A 12,700-nucleotide genomic window follows, 5' to 3' on the forward strand; every position below is an offset into this window, starting at 1 on the left:
CTAACGTTAGTGTCTTGGTTGATAACGATGTTAATTTTACTGCCTTCAAGCCCGCCGTCACAGTCGGGGCTTTGTCCTCTTTCTATAGCCACGTTGTGAAATCATTAGTGTTTCGTTCGGCGACCCGTCCGGAAGTGAAGATTACCCGTGACCAGAAAGGGTTCCTATTTCTATTTCAGTAATGCCAAATGCAAACCAACACTGCATTCTTCCGGTGATTTTTTCCCGAAAAGTTTGGTGTACTAGTGGACGTATAGTGAGATTTATCCCTCGTGAAAGGTATGTTGATACGCGATCCCAGGCATCATTAGTTTAACATGGCTATCAAGTACGCAGGCTGTTTACAATTGCCTGAATAACGCGACCTTTGCCTTACAGGGCTGGGTTGTTCGGAGACGTGTGACAACTGGTCATACCTCTGCATTACCCGATGTGAATTTTTCCTTATGATTGGGTATGTAGTCTTTTGTAGTTTTAGTGGATGCTATGCATGTTTTGTTAAAGGACAAGTTGTTTCATTATTTATCGGTAATTTCTTGCAATTTACCTTCAAGGTCCGGAGGTGGTGCATAGGTGTTTTGGAATCGCTAATGTTTAGATTCAAAGAAAACCAGGACTAAGGTACTGCTTTCCCTATATCATGTGAACAGGCTTGGGGTGGTAACTGGCACGTTGATGTATGGATATACACATGATAGAGTGTTAGAGGGCCGCTAATGGCCCTATACCCAGGCGAGATATGGTTACTCACTGGATGCATCAATCCGCTGTCTATAACCCCTATCAAACGGTGAATGATGCTCCTTCACGAAGTAATGAAGACTAGGAATGTCACGTAAAATTACAGAATGTCATAGGATTTTCGACTCTGTCAAGTTTGGAGTGATACTAATGTCTGTGCCACTGTGTAACTGTGTTGATAGAGTTTAGGTTTATTGTTGGTCCTGTAGCGCGGTGTTTAAATCGCTTTTATTAATGTAAATTAAGAACCTTGGGAAGGGATAGGCATGGATTTCGCTGTTGATAATGAGGAAGTGTGATTAAATGTTCCCGTTGGGGACTCCATTTTTTCAGAAAATTTAACGACGACTGAAGCGTTTATTTGACAAATGGAGCTGTAGGATTGATCTGCTGTACACTTCTGGTGCAAATCTGTGGACAATATACATTCCACACACCATGGTAAAATTCTTTATTTAATCTTCTGTGGCCACGACGATTTTAAGCTGGTTTTGCACAATCTCTCTCAAATTCGATTATGAGAGCAGTATTTATTAATATATGACTCCATTTATTTTTGTAGAATACTCAGTGTACCCTTGGGTTTCACGTTTTTGTCCTGATGAAGACCCCGGTGTAAGGTGTCAACTACGCCTACGGTTGTAGCTTTGGGGTCGAAACGTCTATGGCTATTTTCTTCTACATCAGTTGACGCCACCCCTAACTAGGATATTAAGTACCAGCGTCATACACAAGATTATTGACCAAAATATTTTGTGAAATTAGTTGTCCCATTTTTTGGCTCAGGGATCTGAAGCCAATCTATTGTTGTATGTCTAAGTTAAAATTTCTTTATCACTTTAACTGTTTGCCTTTTGCACTAACTTCTTTTTATCACCACTTCACGTTACCCTTCTCTTTCTCCTTGGGGCACTATGACGAAATTATTATTATTGTTTTTCTAATGTGAAATTGGTTTAGCCCATTGTGATCAATTAGCAATGTGCTTTGATGGATTTTTATTGTGAATTAAAATAACTAAAATACACAACGGTTCACTGGGACCCTCCTTTCTGTACTACTAGTGGGCCTGCAGCACTGATTGTGCCACCCACAGGAGTAGCCCTAAAATGATGTCTCAGGCCTGACACTGCAGTGCCTGTGTGCAGTTTAGAAACTGCCATGTCCTCCTGGTCAGTGTTCCCACTGACCAGGTCTAACCCTTCCCTTTTTGTGCACATCAGTCACCCCTATGGAAGGCCCAAGGTACCCCCCCCTGGGCAGGGTGCAGTGTATGTAAAAGGTATGGCATGTACTAGTGCAGGTGACATGCTCTGATAGTGAATGGCAGCCATTTTCGTTTTTCACAATTGTAAGGCTATCTTGCTCCATTGATTAACATGGGGGATGCTGGCAACACTGGCTTCCAGCATTTCTTCTCATAGGAACAAGATGGGACATAAGTATCTAGTATCCCTGAACTCAGAATCTAATAACACATCTTTTAGGAAAGGTTGTTTTTAAATCCTTTGTTTGAGAACAGCACTTTTAGAAAGTTGCTGTTCTCTTGTCTGACCCTTCTGTGTGCCTTGGCTTGTTTGTGTATTGACTGTCTGGTTTGAGAGTGACAGGGGCTGGGGATTCCCCAGGAGGCTGGCTGAGTCAGCCCTAGGCTGAATGACTACATTTGCAACTTGAGTGGTGGAAGGAGTTAGCACCTGGGCCTGAATAGGACTGTGCCCGCACCCCACAGTGCTGGCTCCACCCCCTGTGGTGCGTCTGATGTCTCTGCCCTGCAGTATGAAAGGAGAGAAGGAATCATGTCAACAAAGCGCTCCAGGGCTGTGCTTTCCCTCCACAATGCTGGCTCCACCTCCTGCTGGGCGGCTGACGACCCTGCCCCTCACTCTGAAAGGAAAGGCGAAGCCAGGAAAACAAAGTACTCAGGAGACACCCAGAACTGGTTCAGACCGGGCTCAGGGCCCACTTGCACAAAGAGAACAAAGACTTTTAGGGGTATAAGTACAGGACCCCTGACAACAGAAAAATAGATCATCCTGGAATCAACAAGGGACCTCTGCCAAGGAAAAAGCTGAAACTGAAGAAGGAAGACTGTCCTGCTGTTGCTCTGCTTGACTGACCTGCTGTTGCTTTGCTGCCAAGGAGAGGGGAAGGACTTTGCTAGTGTGCTGTGTCCCCTGTCTTGAAGGAATCTCGAAGGGCCTGAAAAGAGCTGGCTCCCTGTTCCGAAGTCCCAGGAACAAAGGGACTTCACCCCCAGCTTCCCTGAACTTCCTAGAGTGCTTGATCCAGTTGTGGGGCCTCTGGAAGTTGTACCTGAGCTGGGAAGCTTGAAACTAAGCTTGAGAGACTTTTGCAATCGAAAAGTGTCACATCGCTCGCTTGCGTAGCGCAACCCCGACAGTGCGAGAAGTTTCCCGCCGCTACGGAGGTCGAGATTGTCGCAGCGCCTGACGCCGCTGCCAGAGCCGTCGCATCCTTCGTTTGCGGGACGCACCAGACCGGTGCGGGAAAGTCGAACATCGCTGCGAGTGTTGTCGCAGAGCCTGTCGTCGCTGGGTGAGATCGTCGCACCGCTTGTTTGCGGACCGCATAACGTCGCTGCGAGCATCGTCACAGAACCATCGCATCGAGGAGCTGCGAGAGAGAGGATCACCGCTGGACCGCGCATCGTCGCCCCGGAGATCGTCGCAGCCCCTACGAGATCGTCGCATCGTGCCTTTTGCGAGAACAAACTTCCTACGGAACCTTCACACCGGAATCCATACAAGTTGCCTTCCTCCCCATACAGACCGGATTCGGCGCAACACGCCCGCTGCTGCAGCGGGGCTGTCACAAACGGCTCCCCAGGGTCTCAGGTGCAACGCATCGCTTGTTTTCCACCGCACCAGCTTCTGCTTTTGGAACTTTGTCGCAACTAAAAGGTACTGTGAGTAAACTTGACGCAACTGTGAACTTTTCACGCATCTCTGGATTATTCTATCGCAACCTTAAGAACTTTTATCGCTAAACTTAAGAACTTTTTTGAAACCATATTCTTGAACTGTGTATGTTGGATTTTTGTCGTTTTGGTCTTGTGTAGTTTAGATTAAATACCTTTATTTTACTAAACTGTTGTGGAGTCAGTTTGTGGTGTTTTCACTGTGTTACTGTGAGTGTTGGTACAAATACTTTACACATTGCCTCTGGTTAGCCTAGACTGCTCGTGTCAAGCTAACTAGAGGGTGAGCAGGGGTTATCTCAGAGGGTTTCCTCCTTACCCTGACTAGAAGCAAGGGTCCCTATTTGGACAGTGGTACCTACCCCTGCCAACTAGAGACCCCAAGTTCTAACAGGCCCGCTTCCCGTATTGCCATTGCAGCCTCAGGGTTCTTTCTGGTTCTCTTCAAATGTGTTATTTAAGAGAGCGGAAGGCACCAAGATAAGGCTGCAGCGGAGGTGGCCAGATTGGGACAAGGGAGCCTGTCACTGCCAGGCAAGGTATGTTATAGAAAGCTCCTCTCTGTGTGAGCCGAAGATGCAGCTGCACAACAGAGATGCATCCTTTTCACGCAAGGGGAACGGCTGGACCAACCCCCTGGGGATGATTGGAACCGTGTGACAGTTGGCTGGCTTGCGCAGGGTGTATCATGTGACCCAGGGGTTTTTGTGTGTTGTTTGGGAATTTGTGACACCTGTGGTAGTTAGCACTGCTCCTCACATGCTCCTCTTCAGTGAGCTGCCTTGTCATACCCCAGCTAGCGCTCTCGGGGTAGGTGATGCCAAGGACCGGGGCATGGACTGTGAACCCTACCAAGGGGGGAGTGACGGTTCTGAGTCGCACATCTCTATCTGGGAGGGTGGAGGCGGCAGAGTTTCACACACCCCCTCCTTCGGGCTCTAACTGGCACTTCCCTGTAGCATGTTGGGCTGCTTCAGCTGGTCTTATAAATGACCCTTGCCCTAGCCTTCTGCTCTATTGACTTTTCGTCACAGGTGTTTTTTTACAACTTTACTCAGACGTTTCCACACCTCTTCAAAGTATGTGCATATTTCTCATAAGTACTGATCCCAGGCTTTAAGCATTCCTTCCCATAGAGCCCAACTCTGTAAATGTATCCAAATACCTGCCCTTCCGTAACCTGTCTCGTAAGTCTGAACTTCACCCTTGCTAAGCTGTTAGGTATTCCATCTGACATTCCACACATAGTTGATGCCCTCCCAGGATACGACATATATTTCCTCACAGCTCCTTATCCTTCTCACATGTGACATTATCTCATCCTTACAGGCACCCATGCTTGGTCGAGGGATCCATTCGTCTCGAGGAAGGCGGCAAGCTGTCTGTTGACGGTCTTCTCGATGACCTTGGCAGGAAAAGGGAGGAGCGAGATGGGACGGGAGTTCTTGAGGTCGGTGGGGTCCGCTGTAGGTTTCTTCAGGAGGGCGCTGAGCTCGGCGTGCTTCCAGCTCTCCGGGAAGGTGGCGGTGTTGAAGGAGGTGTTGATGATGTCCCGGAGTTGGGGTGCGATGATGGAGTCGGCTTTGTTGAAGACGTGGTGGGGGCAGGGGTCGGTTGGTGATCTGGAGTGGATGGTGTTCATCACGCGGGTGGTGTCTTCGGTGCTGACCGGGGTACAGGCGCGGAGGATGGTGGTGGGGAGCATTGGCTCGGTGGTTGGGTGCGTGGTCTGTGCGCCGAAGCTGTTGTGTATGTCGGCGATCTTGCTTTGAAAGAACGAGGCAAATGAGTCGCAGAGGTCTTGCGAGGGAGTGATGTTGTTGTTTCCAGCGCTGGGGTTGGTGAGCTCTTTGATGATGCTGAAGAGTTCCTTGCTGTTGTGGGCGCTGTTGTCCAGTTGTTCCTTAAATGCTGTCTTATTTGTGGTGCGGATCAGCTGGTGGTGTTTGCGGGTGGCGTGCTTGAGGGCAGTCATGTTGTCTGTGGTCTGGTTGTTGCTCCAGGCTTTCTCAAGGGTACGGCAGTTCTTCTTGGAATTCTTGAGTTCATCGGTGAAACAGGAGGCTTTCTTGCTGCCGGGTCTGCTGGGAGGGGTCTTCAGTGGTGCGAGGTTGTCAGCGCAGTTGGTGATCCACTGTGTGAGGTTGCTGGCTGCTTCGTTGGGGTCCGTTGTGCTGGCGGGAGGGTTCTGGCTGAGGGAGGTGGTGAGCTGGTCAGCGGTGATCTTGTTCCAGCTCCTGCGAGGAACCTGTTGCGGGTGGTGGTGGGTCATGGTTCTTCTGAAGCTGAAGTGGACGCAGCTGTGGTCCGTCCAATGAAGTCCGGTGGAGTGGCTGAAGGAGATGTGCTTGCTGGAGGAGAAGACGGGGTCAAGCGTGTGGCCGGCGTAGGGGGTGGGGGTGTTCACCAGTTGCTTGAGTCCGAGGTTGGCGAGGTTGTCCAGCAGGGTGTTGGTGTTGGTGTCGTTGTTGTACTCCAGGTGGAAGTTGAAGTCCCCTAGGAGGATGTAGTCAGCGGAGGGGAGGGCGTGCGGGCTGATGAAGTCGGCGATGTCTTCGCTGAATTGTGTGCGTGGTCCCGGGGGTCTGTAGATGAGGGTGCCTCTGAGGGTCATCTTGGGGTCGGTGTGTATCTGGAAGTGGAGGTGTTCGGCGGCGGTGAGGGTGTCGTCGGAGTTGGTCGTGATGCTGATGGTGTTCTTGTGTACGATGGCGATGCCTCCTCCAGTCAGGTTGACGCGGTCCTTCCGGGTGATCTTGTATCCGTCCGGGATGGCGATGTCGGGGGCTGAGGAGGCGTTCATCCAGGTTTCCGTGAGGAAAGCGACGTCTGGTGAAGTTGTGTCGAGGAGGTTGCAGAGTTCCACGGCGTGTCTGTGGACGGAGCAGGTGTTGAGCAGGATGCACTTGAGGTGGTTGTTGCTGGTGCTCGTCTTGGCAGGTGCGTGCAGGTTCGGAGGCAGGTGAATCGGCAGGCTTTGCAGGTGAAGGGTCCGTGGGTGCATTTCGGGGTGGCTCGGTAGCAGACGGGGTTCCGGCGGCATTGAGTGAGCTGAGGGCCACGGCGTCGCATGTCCGTCGGGTGGTCTTGCATCGGCGGGGACCAGGGGTCCTGGCGCTGGGCGTGGTCCAGGCGTGGACGGGCGCAGACGGGCTTGCCTTTGGCACGCCTTTGGCGCACAATCGGCGCGTCCGCTGCGTGTGGCCGTTGCGCGTGGCCGCTGCGTGTACGCGTCATAAGTAGGAGCCGGGAGGGAGGAGCAGCTGGGTGGCGGGAGCGGGGTGGCGAATGGGATGGAGGGGGGCGGGCCGCAGGGAGGCAGCGGTGGGAAAGTAGGCGGTGGGAAAGTAGGTGGCTCAGCGGCGGCTGGGGCGTCCGGCGGCTGGAGCGGCAAAAGCGAGGCAGGAGCGGCAAAAGTACAGGCAGGTAGCAGCGGTGTGTGGGGGCGACCTCGCCTGGTTACAGGCTCAGCAGTCGCTCCCTGCACCACTACGCGGTCCCCTTAAGTAAGGAGCCGGGAGGGAGGAGCAGCTGGGTGGCGGGAGCGGGGTGGCGAATGGGCTGGAGGGGGGCGGGCCGCAGGGAGGCAGCGGCAGGAAAGTAGGCGGCGGGAAAGTTGGCGGCTCAGCGGTGGCTGGGGCGTCCGGCGGCTCTAGCGGCAAAAGCGAGGCAGGAGCGGCAAACGTACAGGCAGGTAGCAGCGGTGTGTGGGGGCGACCTCGCCTGGTTACAGGCTCAGCGGTCGCTCCAAACAGAATCAATCTTACTTGGCCGAGAAGGTGTGCAACTAGCTGAAGACACAACCTCATTGTGGAGTAATACAAAAACGTGGATTGGGGCAGTAATTCATGTGAGAGGATAAAACACCAGAAATCCTACCTCCGTCTGTTAGAACTTTTTAAGAGTTGCCAAGCTGGCTGTAGCGAATTACATTTACCCTTTTTTGTACATTGATTTTTAAGAAGAAAAACAAAGAACCAATGTCTCCCCATCGCTCAGCAGCACTTCCTGGATGTACTGGCCATCACAAGTGTAGTGGTAAAGTTTATCTGTGCTACTGTCCTTCTATTGTACTTGATCACCTTCAGGGTAGACACTGTATCCACACTAAGGGTTACCCTAGATTCCTTTTCTCACCCAACTGCTGGATATAAACACTTATTACACATGGCGTGGTGGAAATGCACATCTGGGATGTAAATGTGAGCCTGGACAAAGTGGTGGTAGCCAGCCAGATCCTGGTACCTCTCAGGGGGCAGCATTGGAACTGTTAAGTTGTTTTTTTTGCAGTAGTCAAAATATCTGTGGCCATTTTGGGCGCTTTTTCATACCTTCTAACATAGATAGTCACTTTCAATCTGGCATACCTGTTTAATATCCAAATCCATGGTGTCCTGGTGTTTCTCGCAGGGGTCAGGGTGGCTCTCAAACAAACCATGGGTGATAGCATCGCCCTGAAGTCCCCACATGTTTGCAGGAAAGTAGTTCCAATGCTCCTACTGTTGATACTGGTTATCTTGCGAGTAACTACTTTGATTGAGAGAAATCTGCCGGTATCCTACTGAATTGGGGCACTGTCAAATTGGGTGTACCTGCGTTTCTATGAAAGTCACGGGCGGGGTCAAAGAGACAAGTCTGGCCACTTTGCTTTTGCCACATTTTTCCCGGAGATCTTGCAGCCTCTTCTGGGACTGGTTGCCAACTTGGTGCATGGTGTCTTGGTGAAAGTCCACATATGTCTGAAAACAGTGAAGCTATATGATGTTGGTGCTCCATCTTTTTTCACCACCAGTTTACTAGGGACTGACCCTCAAGATGCTGAGCGTAGAAGGTACTATAATTCATCATTTACAATTCAGGCTACATATGTGAAGTGTGTTAATACTTTTGTAAGATGCATTATTTTTTTAATCATTTCATGCAAAAGGGCAGATGAAAAGAAATTCTTTACTTTAAGTTGGTATGCAAGGATGTCTGATTTACAGTAAGTAACCCTATATACAATTGTAAAATTGTACACATGCAACAATTTCACTTAAAGTCATGTCACACTTGAGGAATGTTGTTCTTCTTGCAGTAAATGTAAATGCAAATGTAGTGGTACTTGTATAGCGCACGAATCACCCATGAGGCATCTCGGCGCTTGTACAAATACAGCTGAGGAACCCTTCCTGGCCTTTCCCTGTGAAGTGCCCACTCCTGGGCACCCCCAAGGTGAAGCCAGGCATCCTAGCTTTGTTAGGGCCGTTGTGGAGATTAAGCAAGCTATTGCCCAGAGTTGCAGGGTGGGACCCATGATTAGAATAGGCACCGAGGCGAGAATTATCAGGTCCAAGGAAGTTGAGCCCAAGACCCGACGAGGCGGGAATTGAACCCTGGTCCCGGGCTAGACCTCTGCATCAGGGTCTGCCGCTCTAACCATTGAGCCACACTTCTCTACTCAGTCATGGCATGCAGTCATGGCATGCAGTGGCAGAGAGAAAAGTGAAACTTTTAGTAGTCTTGTTAAATATTGGAGGGATTTGTTAGCAGGAGCTGAAAGCCATTTTGTATTTCTGGCAGCCATCTTGTTTGCCATGTGCTGCCACATGCTCACCATGTTCTCTGTCCTCCCTCAGTGTTGACTGCTCTTGTAATCTGCCTAGAAATGAACTATATTTAGCATCTTCCACCTTCGCACATGCTCAGAAGGGCCTAGCTAGTAGAATGCACCTGCTTCTCTAGTATAACTGTCAGGCTATTTTTGCTGATGTATGGAGAAGTAACTCTCCTCCCACTTTGTTGAGCAAGCAGATCTTGCATGCCCATATTAGTCATTTTTGCATGCTTACATGAGCCAGGACTGCCCCTTGGTCTTATGCTGACTCTGTAACCTTAAGCATATATAAGGCCCCTGTTTTCTGTACTCCTTAGACTGCCTCATTTGGTTGCTAAGGCTTCTGTGTGATGTAGTCTCCCTCATCTGAGGTGAATAAATGTATTCTTTTTATATTTCAGCTTCTGTGCCAATTTCTTCTTTGTTGGTTTAAAAGGACCAAGTATCAGTAGGACCCCTGAGAAGGTTTCTATTTTCTACAGTCTTACCAGGCAAGGGTGTCTCATCGGTATGTTTTGATTTCCCATATGGGAAATGTATACTGTTAGAACTGGGGGTCTCTAGTTGGCTGAGATAGGTACCTTTGGCCAAATAGGGACCCTTGCTTCTAAGTCAGGGAAATCGAAGGACACCTTCTCAGATAGCCCCTGCTCACCCTCGCGGTAGCTTGGCACGAGCAGCCAGGCTTATCTCCAAGGCAAGTGTGTAAAGTATTTGCAGCCCCGCTCTCAGTAACCCAATGATGACACCACAAATGGACTCCACACTAGTTTAAAAAAAAACCAAGTGTATGTTTATATAAAAGGATATACGATGAGACCACACGATAAAAGTCCAACATATGCATATTTGTAATAATTTCCCTTGCCGGTTATTAGGCCAGCAAACCCTTGTAGGTTCTTGCAGTATTAATGAGCAATTCTAGATGATCCAATGCAGTCCTAATGCAATGCTATGGAGTTCGTAATGCTGTTGTAATACTTTATTCGATAAAAATGTATCATAAAAGTAGATACATTTCCATCATAGGATAAAAGATAAAATTCATATGTGCTAATATGTGTAAATATTTTCTGAAGAGCAGATCTCTTTCATTCCTGATGCATACTAATATGATTCTAGACATGATCTTGATCTGTTTTAGGAATATTTTTTTCATCTTCAACAGTCTACTGTACAGGCACACCCAGGGGACGGCGATGGGAACTTGCTTTGACCCCAGTTTCGCAGGTTTATATCTGGGCTGGTGGGAAAAGCAAGTGGTGAATGACATCTCCCACTTCAATGACCACGTCGTCCTCTGGGTTCGCTACATTGACGACATTTTCTGCATCTGGAACGGTACAGAAGAGCAAGCGAGGGAATTTGAAAACCTTCTCAATGATAACTCACTGAATTTACAGTTTATGAGTCACATGGATAGGAAAAGCCTAGACTTCCTTGATCTCAGATTGACTATATTAGATAATAAATTGACAAGTGTTTTGTTCCGTAAGGAAACTGCACGCAATAGCCTGTTGCATACAGGCAGTTGCCATCCGGCTAATTTAATCCGCAGCATTCCCTTTGGTGAACGCATAAGAGCGAAAAGAAACTGTAGTTCACAATTAGGGTATGAAACTGAAAAGAAAGTAATGACACAAAGATATCTCGAAAGAGGATACAGCAAAAATGTGATTAAACAGGCAGAGTTGAAAGTAGAGCAGTTGATAAGGAATGACCTGTTGATTCCTAAACAGAGAGAACACAAAGATCAGATTAGATTCATCACAGATTATAGTTGTCAATCATGGGAAGTGAGGAGGAGTTTAAAGAAATTTTGGAGTATCCATACAATGGATAAAGATTTTACAGAATTGGTAGGGAAAGTCCCTCTCCGACCTTTAGGAAAGCGAGATCACTGAAGGATACACTGAGTACCTGCCTGATCAAAGAGAAGGCAACAACTAATCAGATTAAGGGATTTTTATGTGCAACAAGTGCAAAGCTTGCAAGAACAGCGCAAACTGCAAGAGCTTAAAATTATCAGCAGATCTAGCACCACACAAAATATTGAAACACGAGGGGTGCAACACAGAGTATGCTGTTTATGCACTGAAATGCCCATGTAATAAGTTTTATATAGGCAGCACAATAAAAAAGGCTAAACTTAGAGCACTTGAACATTTGAGGGCAATCAAAAATCTAAACCAACAATATCCGATTGCACGCCACTTTGCAGTTACCCACAATCAAAATCCAAATATGTTACAATTCTATGTACTTGACTGTATTCCACACAGGAAAAGGGGGGGCAACAGAATGTTGGAGTTGAGAAAACTTGAATCCAAATTTATTATTAAATATAACACCACACATCCATTTGGTCTGAATTTGGATGAGGAGCTTTCAGTTCACCTGTAAAGCACCTGAACATGGATGTAATATGGTGAAGGCTGTCTCTGTTCAAGGAATTACATGCTTTGATTTTAAATGTTTTTTATTGTTAGTAGCACTGAAAATGATGTATGTATTAAAATGTTGCCCCTTTTTTCTATTTCTAGATATGAAGAAAGAAAGATGTATTTACCGCAGAAGATGATTGCCCACTTGGGCGACAGTTCATAAAATCTGCAGCAATAAATAGCTCGGTGTAGCACTGTAAATAATAACAAAAGACACGTTGTGTAGAATATGCCCACTGGGGCCTAATTGTTGGTTTTTATTTGGTTGCGATAAAATTTCATTTTGTTCTGGCATTATGCCCACTTGGGCTTTTTTGTTGAATAGAGAAATATTTTGGAAATGATGCAGTGGCATATATAATTTCTCTGAAACAAGAAAACAAAAGGTGTTTCGCTCGTATTTAAGTTGGTGAGATTTACAAACATGTTGAAATTATTTTCATTCAGTATTGCACCTTTTGAAATGATTAATACCTCAATCTTTATTGAAAATGTAACGACGAACAGGCAACGCAACAGTCTAACTCTTTTATGTTTGTTGATCACGTGCACGTCATGACATGTCTGTACCTTTAAAAAAAGAATGGCCGCAAAGTAAACCTCACCCGTGAAAAAGAAGTTAGGAAACTTCGAAACGCGTAGGGTGTTTCCCTTTTGTGTCAATAAAATACACTGAGCACTAATAGAGGCCTCGGCTCTGGTTTTTCTCAACGTAAGGAGTTATTACCAGGAGGTTTGTGGATATATATATATATATATATATGATCAGTGAGCAAGGGCACGGACGTGCCCGAAACGCGTCTGACGATATGCACCACTCTAATGCATAAATAAAAGCATCTTCAAAGAAGAAGTCTGACTCTGGCGATTTTGTCATTATTGCTGTCTGCGTACCTGTCTGTGCACGAGGCACTCTAGAGGCAAGTTGGATCCTATACATATATATATATATATATATATATATATATATATATATAT

General features: G+C 47.4%; 1 long non-coding RNA gene and 1 pseudogene across 1 annotated transcript; both read left to right on the forward strand.

Annotated features, from left to right (window-relative positions):
• Positions 1-134: 134 nt before the first annotated feature.
• On the forward strand, positions 135-12,405 carry LOC144785617 (uncharacterized). Its single transcript, XR_013601991.1, has 5 exons — positions 135-279; positions 379-454; positions 555-621; positions 9,680-9,786; positions 11,822-12,405. It is a non-coding gene; the product is annotated as an uncharacterized LOC144785617 (long non-coding RNA).
• Positions 816-9,588, forward strand: LOC144785287 (transmembrane protein 115 pseudogene; annotated as a pseudogene).
• Positions 12,406-12,700: the final 295 nt, after the last annotated feature.

This window comes from Lissotriton helveticus, chromosome 10, assembly GCF_964261635.1.
Source record: "Lissotriton helveticus chromosome 10, aLisHel1.1, whole genome shotgun sequence".
In the NCBI taxonomy this organism is placed as follows: domain Eukaryota; kingdom Metazoa; phylum Chordata; class Amphibia; order Caudata; family Salamandridae; genus Lissotriton; species Lissotriton helveticus.